The sequence below is a fragment of the Bos indicus x Bos taurus genome, chromosome 3, assembly GCF_003369695.1.
Source record: "Bos indicus x Bos taurus breed Angus x Brahman F1 hybrid chromosome 3, Bos_hybrid_MaternalHap_v2.0, whole genome shotgun sequence".
Classification (NCBI taxonomy): Eukaryota; Metazoa; Chordata; class Mammalia; order Artiodactyla; family Bovidae; genus Bos; species Bos indicus x Bos taurus.
In genome coordinates, this window is record NC_040078.1 from 6,082,621 (window position 1) to 6,093,452 (window position 10,832).

The window sequence follows — 10,832 nt, forward strand, 5'->3', positions numbered from 1 at the left end:
TGTAGTGAGCAGAATGAGCTTGGTCACTGTAGCAAAATCCACTTTTATGTATTTCCACACTTTCTGTGTCTTTTCTCCATAATTCTGCATTCTGAACTTTATCTTCCCAACTGATCCAATAACACAGAAACAAATTTGTTTTGTAATCAAAATAATTTTATTAAAATTGTTTCTACAGTTTTATAGGTGTCCGAGTGTCACTCTAAATAATTCAGTTATAGAAAATATAAACTTCAGGTATTAGGGTGCATTAGCGGATAATATCTTCAGTTATATACACCAAGTATGGAGTTTTCCCAAAAAATTAGAAATAGAAATGCCATATGATCTAGCAAGTCCACTTATGGGTATTTTTTCAAAGCATGTATCAAGAGATGAATGGATAAGATGTGGTACACATGGGTTATTACTCAGCCATAAGTAAGAATGAAATCTTGTCATTTGTGACAACATGGATGGACCTAGAGGGTATTATGCTAAGTAAAATAAGTCAGAGTGACAAATACAGTATGATGGCACTGTATATGGAAAATGAAAACCAGAACAAATGAATCAACATAACCAAACAGTAATGAAGTTTACATTATTATATTATTATGAAGTAATACAGAGAACAAAGAAGTGGTTGCCTGAGGGGAGAGGGATGTGGTGATGAGAGAACTAGGTGACAGAGATTAAGACTTACAAACTTCTGTTACAAAATAAATGAATTTGGAGTACAAAATGTAGACCATGGAGAATATAGTCAATGAGAATAATTTGGTTACAGATGGTAACTAGACTTATTGTGGTGATTACTTTGTAATGTATAGAAATATCAAATCACTATTTTGTGCACCTGAAACTCTCAGTGTTGTAGTTCAACTAAATTATAATTATACTTTAATTAGAAAAACCCTTGGGAATAAATAAACTTTACAGAAATGCTTAGCAACTTCTTCATGGGTATAAATATTCTCATTCTATGCATGATGATGTGATTAACAATAAACAGTGCTGCTGCTGCTGCTGCTGCTAAGTCGCTCTCAGTCGTGTCCGACTCTGTGCAACCCCATAGATGGCAGCCCACCAGGCTCCCCCGTCCCTGGGATTCTCCAGGCAAGGACACTGGAGTGGGTTGCCATTTCCTTCTCCAATGCATGAAAGTGAAAAGTGAAAGTGAAGTCGCTCAGTCGTGTCCAACTCTTAGCGACCACATGGACTGCAGCCTACCAGGCTCCTCCGTCCATGGGATTTTCCAGGCAAGAGGACTGGAGTGGGGTGCCATTGCCTTCTCCAACAATAAAGAGTAAACACTGTCAAAAACAAAAAATAGAGAAAAAGAAAAAAAAATATGCAATTTTGAAAGGACATTATATATCAGAACTGAGAAAACTCAGAAATCAGTGTGTGGGACTCAGAAAAGAATAATAAAAAATTGAAAAATCACTTTGTTAATGAAAGTAAAAGTAGGAGAAACATATTGAGAAATAATTCCTTATAAGAAACAGTAGATGAAAAGAAGACTGTCTTATTTATTTATTTATTTATATTTTGAGAGTTGTGAATGAAGTTTTATTTGGGGCAAAATGTGAGGACTATAGCCTGGAAGACAGTATCTCAGATAGCCCTGAGAAACTCTTCCAAAGAGGTAGGGTGAAGGTCAGTATATATGTGATTTTGCTGAAGGGGAAATATGGGAACAAGCACTTTTTTTTTTTTTGCAAAAGGTTTCTGCTAGTCATGAGCAGTTGTCACCATTTGAGTATTTTTCTAGATATGAGAGGACACAAGAATTGGGCTCATAAAATTGGCTCCTGAAAATATCTACCTGAAGACCTGTTCTTCCAGTTTTTCCCAGAGCATCAGTTCAGTTCATTCGCTCAGTCATGTCCAACTTTTTGCGACCCCATGAACCACAGCACGCCAGGCCCCTCTGTCCATCACCAACTCCTGGAGTTCACTCAAACCTATGTTCATCGAGTCAGTGATGCCATCCAATCATCTCATCCTCTGTCGTCCCCTTCTCCTCCTGCCCTCAATCTTTCCCAGCATCAGGGTCTTTTCAAATGAGTCAGCTCTTCGCATTGGGTGGCCAAAATATTGGAGTTTCAGCTTCAAAATCAGTCCTGCCAACAGCCTGCCTCACTCCTGCTCTCCACCCTGAGCTCCTTTCAAGGCGTGTTGGAAATCAGCAGCTGTGGCAGCACATGGTTTGATCCTTGTAGAGGTGGATGGCAATTGCCCATGGCAGGTGCCAGTTTGTAGTTGACAGGGCCACCTCATGGTAATGAATTTGATCATGCTTTGAGAGGCATTTTATGACCATTTTGTCCACTGGTGCTAGGAAGGCTCATTCCTAGGCTTGGCAGAGATTTTGCTGAAAGGCCATTCAATATACTATTACTGGACTAGGTCTTATAATCAATAGCTAAAGGAAATGCTGGACCATCTGTCTGGCTAGTCTATTATAGTCCAGGAAAAATTTCCCTCTTGTAGCATCTTCCTGTATCAAGAATCACACTATTACAGTAATTGATCTCATATAGAACCATATATTTGATCAGTTGCTTCAAGTTGCCTAGTCATCATTATATTTGCTGGAAGCTCAGTCACACAGTTGGTAATGTAAGAAACAATAATCTTGTAAAACAAGCAAAATACAAATAATATAAGTAATACATTAATTAGAGTTATAAATAAATATTTAAGCCAAGAACTTCCCATGCCAAGTCAGTTTTTGAAGAGATCGTCAAGACTAGGAAGTGGGTCAGTTAAGGCAGAAATGTGATTTCTCATATGATTCATTAAATGTGTTAGAGGATTCATCAGGTACAGGATTCAGTTTGGGTTATGGCACAATAGCCTCCCTGAGCTGCTGAAAGATGTCAAGTGTCGTGTGGTTTTCTAGCACTTTGCTCATCATAGACACATCGGAATTCGGTAGGCTAATAGCCTGGTTCAGTTAATTTCAGTTTGGTCACTCAGTCGTGTCCAACTCTTTGCAACCGCATGGACTGCAGCACACCAGGCTTCCCTGTCCATCACCAAACCCGGAGCTTATTTAAAATCATGTCTATCGAGTTGGTGATGCCATCCAACCATCTCATCCTCTTTCGTCCCCTTCTCCTCCTGCCTTCAATCTTTCCCAGCATCAGGGTCTCGTCCAGTGAGTCAGTTCTTTGCATCAGGTGACCAAAGTATTGAAGTTTCAGCATCAGTCCCTCCAATGAATATTCAGGACTGATTTCCTTTAGGATGGACTGATTTGATCTCCTTGCAGTCCAAGGGACTCTCAAGAGTCTTCTCCAACATCACCGTTAAAAAGCGTCAATTCTTCACTATTCAGCTTTCTTTATGGTCCAACTCTCACATCTACACATGACTACTGGAAAAACCATAGCTTTGACTAGACAGACCTTTGCTTGCAAAGTAATGTCTCTAATTTTTAATATGCTGTCTAGGTTGGCCATAGCTTTTCTTCCAAGGAGCAAGTGTAGAAGACTCTCTTAAAAACTATTTTTTTTTCTTTTTCTAATTTTATTTTATTTTTAAACTTTACATAAATGTATTAGTTTTGCCAAATATCAGAATGAATCCGCCACAGGTATACATGTGTTCTCCATCCCCCCCCAAAAAAAAACAAACTATTTTTAAAAAACTTATTGCAAATAAGTTAAGGAAGAAACTGTAAAAAACTCATTGCAAATAAGTTAAGGAAGAAACTGTAAAATATTTGATGAATATATTAAAAGTGGAAGATTATCACAAGAGATCTGATATATGAATGACTGTTGTTCAGTTGCTCAGTCGTGTCCAACTCTGCTATCCTGTGGACTGCAGCACACTAGACTTTCCTGTCCTGATATGAATGATTGGAGTCTCTGAAAGAGTAAAATTACAGCAAAGATATAAAGCAAATATTAAATGTTATGATGCAAAGTTTTCTGTAAAAAAAGACTTTGACGCATATACTTGCAATGACTAATAGTAAATAATACTGTAGTAAGGCTACTAGGTTTTAAAAATAAAAGTCCTCTGAGATGCTGGGATAAAAAAGCAGGAGAAATATAAGGGAGTAGAAACTAGAGTTTTAAGAGGCTTTTTGGAGAGAAATTCTCTGTGTTAGAAGAAAAGAGAGAAACACATTTAAGTTACATAAGGAGAGAAGTGATGAATCATAAACTTTCTACCAGCCAAGCGGACTGAGTTTCGGAAGCTCTGACATGTAAGTCATGGAAGATCTAGGGTAATATTGATCTCCTATGACTAGTGGAATGAGCACTTGTGAGGAAACAGAATCCTTTAAGACAATGACATAAGGATAGATGAAAAGGCTAAATTTGCGGTTCCTTACTCAATGAAGACTGAGTTATGGGCAAGGGGGAGAGATCTTGGTGGTGGACTATCTTACAATTCATTAAGTTTTGCCTTTGTTGAGGTTGCTTTTCTATACATGTGTATGTTTTTACAAAAATTATTTTTAAAGTAACAAGACAGATTAAAAAATTTAATGAAAAACCTTACATATAAATATTGAACATATACAGATGCATATGGAACCTACAGATAAAAGTGTACATAAAACTAATACTAAATCTATGCATCAAAACAAATGAACGTGTACTAAATGAAGACCCCCAGGAGAGAAGCAGTGAGGCCTCCCCCAAGCTGGTCCATACAAGGCTCCTGGTGCTATGGGGGCTCCATCCCCTCTGGGGTCCAAGATGACATCCTGGTCCAGGTCACCAGGGATTCAGAGCAGAGCCTGCAACACCAACACAGGCAATGGAGTCCCTGGGGAGGTGCAGAGTCAGGCAGAAGAGGGTTCCCTGGCGAGGTTGTGCAGGACCCAGAAAACTTCCCAGGATGTAGGCTTGGCTTTGGGGCTCAGATTTGCAGCGCGCTGGGTCTGTTTGCTGCTTTTTGCTGAGCACATTGTCTGTTAGCAAGGAGTGTTTAGAATGTCTCACAGGAGCATGTACAGATGAGTCCCCTGGACAGTGAGACCCAGGTGGAGGAACAGGGCACTCTGGGATCAAGGACTAAAAGCTTGGGTATCCCCCACCCCCTCTAAGCCCTGGGAGGAGCAGGAGGTCAGATGACACAGGGAGTGGGAGAACCTGCCCACCCATCCTACATTCAGTACAACTGCCGCTGAGACCTGAGTGTTGGACATGGACAGACACCTGGAGTCTCTGCCTTCCCTAATAATTCTTTCTAACCCCAGCCAAACTCTCCTGAGGCTTATGATTTTAATCTGTTATTATGTTGTTTTAATACAAAAGCACATTTTATCTGTTTAGCATATTGCAAAATGAAAATTTGACAGAAGACACTGCTTTTTAAACAGTAATGAACAAGATATGTTATAAATGACTGAATTGGGGAAAAAAAAAGTAAAAGACACATAAGTAACTTGAATCCTGCCACTCATCCCAAGTGTGCTGCTCAGTCGCTTCAGTCGTGCCCAAGTCTATGCAACCCTGTGGATTATAGACCACCAGGTTCCTCAGTCCCTGGGATTCTCCAGGCAAGAATAGGTTGCCATTTCCTTGTCCGGGAGGTCTTCCTTACACAGAGATCGAACCCGAGTCTCTTGCATCCCCTGCATTGGCAGGCAGGTTCTTTACCACTAGCACAACCATTCCAAATATATAGTGCACTGAATTGCTTTCTGGTGTTTCTTTAGCAGGAGTTGGACACATATACAGAAGAATCTACAGAACCTCCAACTTCAGGTTAAGAAAGTGCCCCGAGGTGACCTAGGCCCCCAGGGTTCCAGAACCTGAGGGACCCCAGTATCAGGCAATTCCCAGGCTGGCTGGGACCCTCAGGACCAGGGAGCACTCACAGAGATACAAAGCTGGCAGTTGACTCCCTGCCCGCATGAGCTCTGGTTGCCTGTATCTCCTGCACTCCATTCCCAGGAGCACAGGGCTGGGGAGGGTGGGGCCACCCCAACCTCTCACTGCAGCTGGTGATGAACTGAGGATGTGCCTGCTGCCTTTGCTTTTAGGGAGATTGGAAGGGCAGAGCTTGGTCCTGCAGAGCGAGATGAAGGACCCAACCCCCCACCCAGTGTGGATCTGCAAAGAGAACACGCTGGAACAGCAGCTCCTGAACAGCAACACATGGTGAACCCCAGTGGGCCCCAGCCTCCCTGCAAATGTAGAGCTGCTGCAGGACCCAGCCAGCAACCTCAGGGGGATCTGGGGATGAGGACCTGTGCCCTGGGGAGACATGCTCAGACACACTCCACAGTACATGGAGACATTCTCCACAGTAGCAGCAACTTCTGGGTCCACATGCCAAAACTACTCAAGCACGAGAGCCCTAGAACCCATGCTCTGCAATAAAGAAGCCAGCACAGAGAGACGCCTATGCACCACAAATAGAGAGTAGGTGTTGCTCTCCCCAAGAAGAGAAAAGCCTGCACAGCAATGAAGACCCAGCACAGCCAATAAAAAAATTAATAAAGATTTAAACAAAATCCTCTAAACATTTTCATGGGTCAGTCAGTTCAGTGGCTCAGTCATGTGACTCTTTGCAACCCCATCACAGCCAATAAAAAAATTAATAAAGATTTAAACAAAATCCTCTAAACATTTTCATGGGTCAGTCAGTTCAGTGGCTCAGTCATGTGACTCTTTGCAACCCCATGAATCGCAGCACGCCAGGCCTCCCTGTCCATCACCAACTCTCAGAGTTCACACAAACTCTCGTCCATCGAGTCAGTGATGCCATCCAGCCATCTTATCCTCTGTCATCCCCTTTTCTTCCTGCCCCCAATCCCTCCCAGCATCAGAGTCTTTTCCAATGAGTTAACTCTTCACATGAAGTGGCCAAAGTACTGGAGTTTCAGCTTTAGCATCATTCCTTCCAAAGAACACCCAGGGCTGATCTCCTTTAGAATGGACTGGTTGGATCTCCTTGCAGTCCAAGGGACTCTCAAGAGTCTTCTCCAACACTATAGTTCAAAAGCATCAATTCCTCTGTGCTCAGCTTTCTTCACAGTCCAACTCTCGCATCCATACATCATCACTGGAAAAACCATAGCCTTGACTAGATGGACCTTTGTTGGCAAAGTACTGTCTCTGTTTTTCAATATGCTATCTAGGTTGGTCATAACTTTTCTTCTAAGGAGTAAGCGTCTTTTAATTTAATGGCTGCAGTCACCATCTGCAGTGATTTTGGAGCCCCCCAAAAATAGTCTGACACTGTTTCCACTGTTTCCCCATCTATTTCTAATGAAGTGATGGGACCAGATGCCATAATCTTCATTTTCTGAACGTTGAGCTTTAAGCCAACTTTTTCACTCTCCTATTTCACTTTCATCAAGAGGCTTTTTAGTTCCTCTTCACTTTCTGCCATAAGGGTCGTGTCATCTCCATATCTGAGGTTATTGATATTTCTCTTGGCAGTCTTGATTCTAGCTTGTGCTTCTTCCAGCCCAGCGTTTCTCATGATGTACTCTGCATAGAATTTAAATAAGCAGGGTGACAATATACAGCCTTGACAAACTCCTTTTCCTATTTGGAGCCAGTCTGTTGTTCCATGTCCAGTTCTAACTGTTGCTTCCTGACCTGCATACGGATTTCTCAAGAGGTAGGTCAGGTGGTCTGGTATTACCATCTCTTCAGAATTTTCCACAGTTTATTGTGATCCACACAGTCAAAGGCTTTGGCATAGTCAATAAAGCAGAAATAGATGTTTTTCTGGAACTCTCTTGCTTTTTTGATGATCCAGCGGATGTTGGCAATTTGATCTCTGGTTCCTCTGCCTTTTCTAAAACCAGCTTGAACATCAGGAAGTTCACGGTTCACGTATTGCTGAAGCCTGGCTTGGAGAATTTTGAGCATTACTTTACTAGCGTGTGAGATGAGTGCAATTGTGTGGTAGTTTGAGCATTCTTTGGCCTTGCCTTTCTTTGGGATTGGAATGAAAACTGACCTTTTCCAGTCCTGCGGCCACTGCTGAGTTTTCCAAATTTGCTGGCATATTGAGTGTTGCACTTTCACAGCCTCATCTTTCAGGATTTGAAATAGCTCAACTGGAATTCCATCACCTCCACTAGCTTTGTTCGTAGTGATGCTTTCTAAGGCCCACTTGACTTCACATTCCAGGATGTCTGGCTCTAGGTGAGTGACCATACCATCATGATTATCTTGGTCGTGAAGATCTTTTTTGTAGAGTTCTTCTGTGGACTGAGGCATCATGACTTGGTAATATGACTCTCACTTCATATTCTCCCAGTCAAGGGAATCGCCTGTATCTGGAAAGAACACCCTCAACTACTCATAGCTTAATTCTACTGAAAGAGAAATGAATCAATATATCTATCTCAGACCAGAAAAAACAAGCTTGCCTTGAAGATACAGGAAGTCTCTTCTGTCCTATCACAAGGTGGGTTTACTAGCACATCCTTAGTGAAAGCTAGAGGGACACAGAGTAGCTGTCAGACACTGGTGAAGCTGCTCAGGAATCACTGGCTGGGGGGAGGGGTGGTTTTCTTGATGGGACACGGGGTGGAGTATATGCATGAGAGAAGTTAGTAGCCAAGGACCGAGCTGCCATTGAATCATCCTCTTTGCTGGATGAAGGAGAGAGAGCAAAGGAGAGGAACAGGAAAGAAATTAAAAACAGCTCAGCATTTTAACTAATGGGAACATAACCAATGGCAAAAAAGAAACATTAAAATGTATGCTAGCTTTCCATGACAGAGACACCTAACCCTCCTGCCTGTTTTGAGCTTCTGCTGAATCACCCCTGTCTTCTGGATTTCTCCCCAGTCACTGCCTCCCCAGGATCCACAGTTGCAGCTATTGTACTTACTAAGTCTTTCTATGAGACTTTGTTCTTGATTAAAAGCAAACTCTGTTAGAGGACTGAATTCAATCCTACTTTTTCAAAATAGCTATTATCAATCATGTAATTTTTTTCCCAGTCTTCATTTTCCAAACAAGGTATGCATGTCCACTGAGTCAGTGGCTCTCCACACTCACAGAAGTCATACATTTAGTGGGACAGTTCATTATGGAGAGGAGCCGTGTGGTGAATACGGACTGTCTCTGACCCAGCTGTGCAGGAGGTTTACAAGAGTCATGGTCACTAGGCTATTTATCAAGTTCCACTGTGAGATCTATTTGACATATTTCCTTGAGAGTGTGCTGCAGAGTTTAATCAATATAAGGCTTATGGCCATGTCACTCAATACAATGAAATATCTCCCTGATCCTTATCTGCTTTTGTCCTTGTTTAAGCAATGACACTGTCACCAACAGATATGGCCTACATTGTCTACACGAGATCACACAACTCTCTCGTGCATATACTCCACCCTACGTCCCCATCAAGAAAAAAACCCTGAGAGATTCCTGAGCAGCCTCACCAGTGTTCTGACAGCTACTCTGTGTCCCTCTAGCTTTCACTGAGGATGTGCCAGTAAACCCACTTTGTGATAGGACAAAAGAGACTTCCTGTGTCTCCAAGGCAAGCTTGTTTTTTCTGGTTTGAGATAGAAATATTGGTTCATTTCTTTTTCAGTAGAATTAAGCTACGAGTAGTTGCGGGTATTCTTTCTAGATACAGATAATTCCCTTGACTGGAAGAATATGAAGTGAGAGAATGTGTGATTGGCTAGAAGGACGTGAGTCCTGAGGTGTCTTTCACAATAATAACTGTGCCAAAGTTGACTTAATCCACCTAGAGTTGCCCTGGGTTCTGTGACCACTGAGGCTACCTTATGACGATGGGCAGGATCTGGACTTATGGAGCTGCTAGTACCCCCAGGCATGGACATAAATGCAGGGACCCCCCCACCCTTACTCCATGACCGAGTTCTCATGGCTGAGTGATCAGTCCAGCGCAGCCACCCTGGGACCACCTTTAGGTTCTCAGTTTGGCATTTCCACTTAGGAGCTTGGGCCATTTGTCTGTGCACCATCTCCATCTGAGGAAAATGAATATTAACCAAAGCTGGGGAATGGCTGAGTTGAGGGAAGAATCGGGTGGTGGATAGCCAGTGTCCAGTGGTGATGAAAAGTGTTTAGAAAGTTGACAGTTGACTTGGGCTGTGTAAGAAGGAAATATCTCCTGAGCCACACACACACAGAGCTTTAGAATCATACCACGTGGGCTCACACATGTGCCCCCAGCCTTGATTCAGACAAACCCACAGCATCAAAATGATGTAATTGTTTCCAGGGACCATAGCACACAGACATTGCTCTTACCCAGGAGATCAGTCTCTTGCTCGGCACTCCCAGCCCTCACCCCTTGTAGGGACCCTAAGTCAGGGCACCTCTCCAACCAAAGCCAGACAGAGAGCACCACCTTCATCAACTAGATTGCTCCTCAGCAGAGGAGTGGGGGAAACTGCATGGGAGCACATGCAGTGCTCTTCATTGGCTCTTCCATGCACCTGACATTAGAGAAGAAAAAAATGTGAGGGTGTCAGCATCTTGGGTCCTGTGCATGCAGGTTTTTCGTTCTCGTTTTCCTTCTCAGAGAACTAAACTGTTGTTGAGTCCATGGCCCCAGAAGAAAACAGAGAGGACACCTCTGGGAAAGGCTGGAGCTTTTCCTGGAAGATCTCTCAAGACCATTTTGACCAGCAACTACAAACTTTTATTTCAAGAAAGAACATTTTCTGCTGAAGAATGTCCTTCCAACTCCAGTTTCTAATTGATGTCATTTTTAAAATTTTTGAATAAGTTATCTGCTCAGAAAGATTCAACATTCACCCATCCAATTAAAAACTGTATATATCAGCTGTCCTGAATATTATGACCTTTATCTGAATTCAACTGAAAAATAAAACATGAATGAACACTTCTGTCTCAGATAAATAA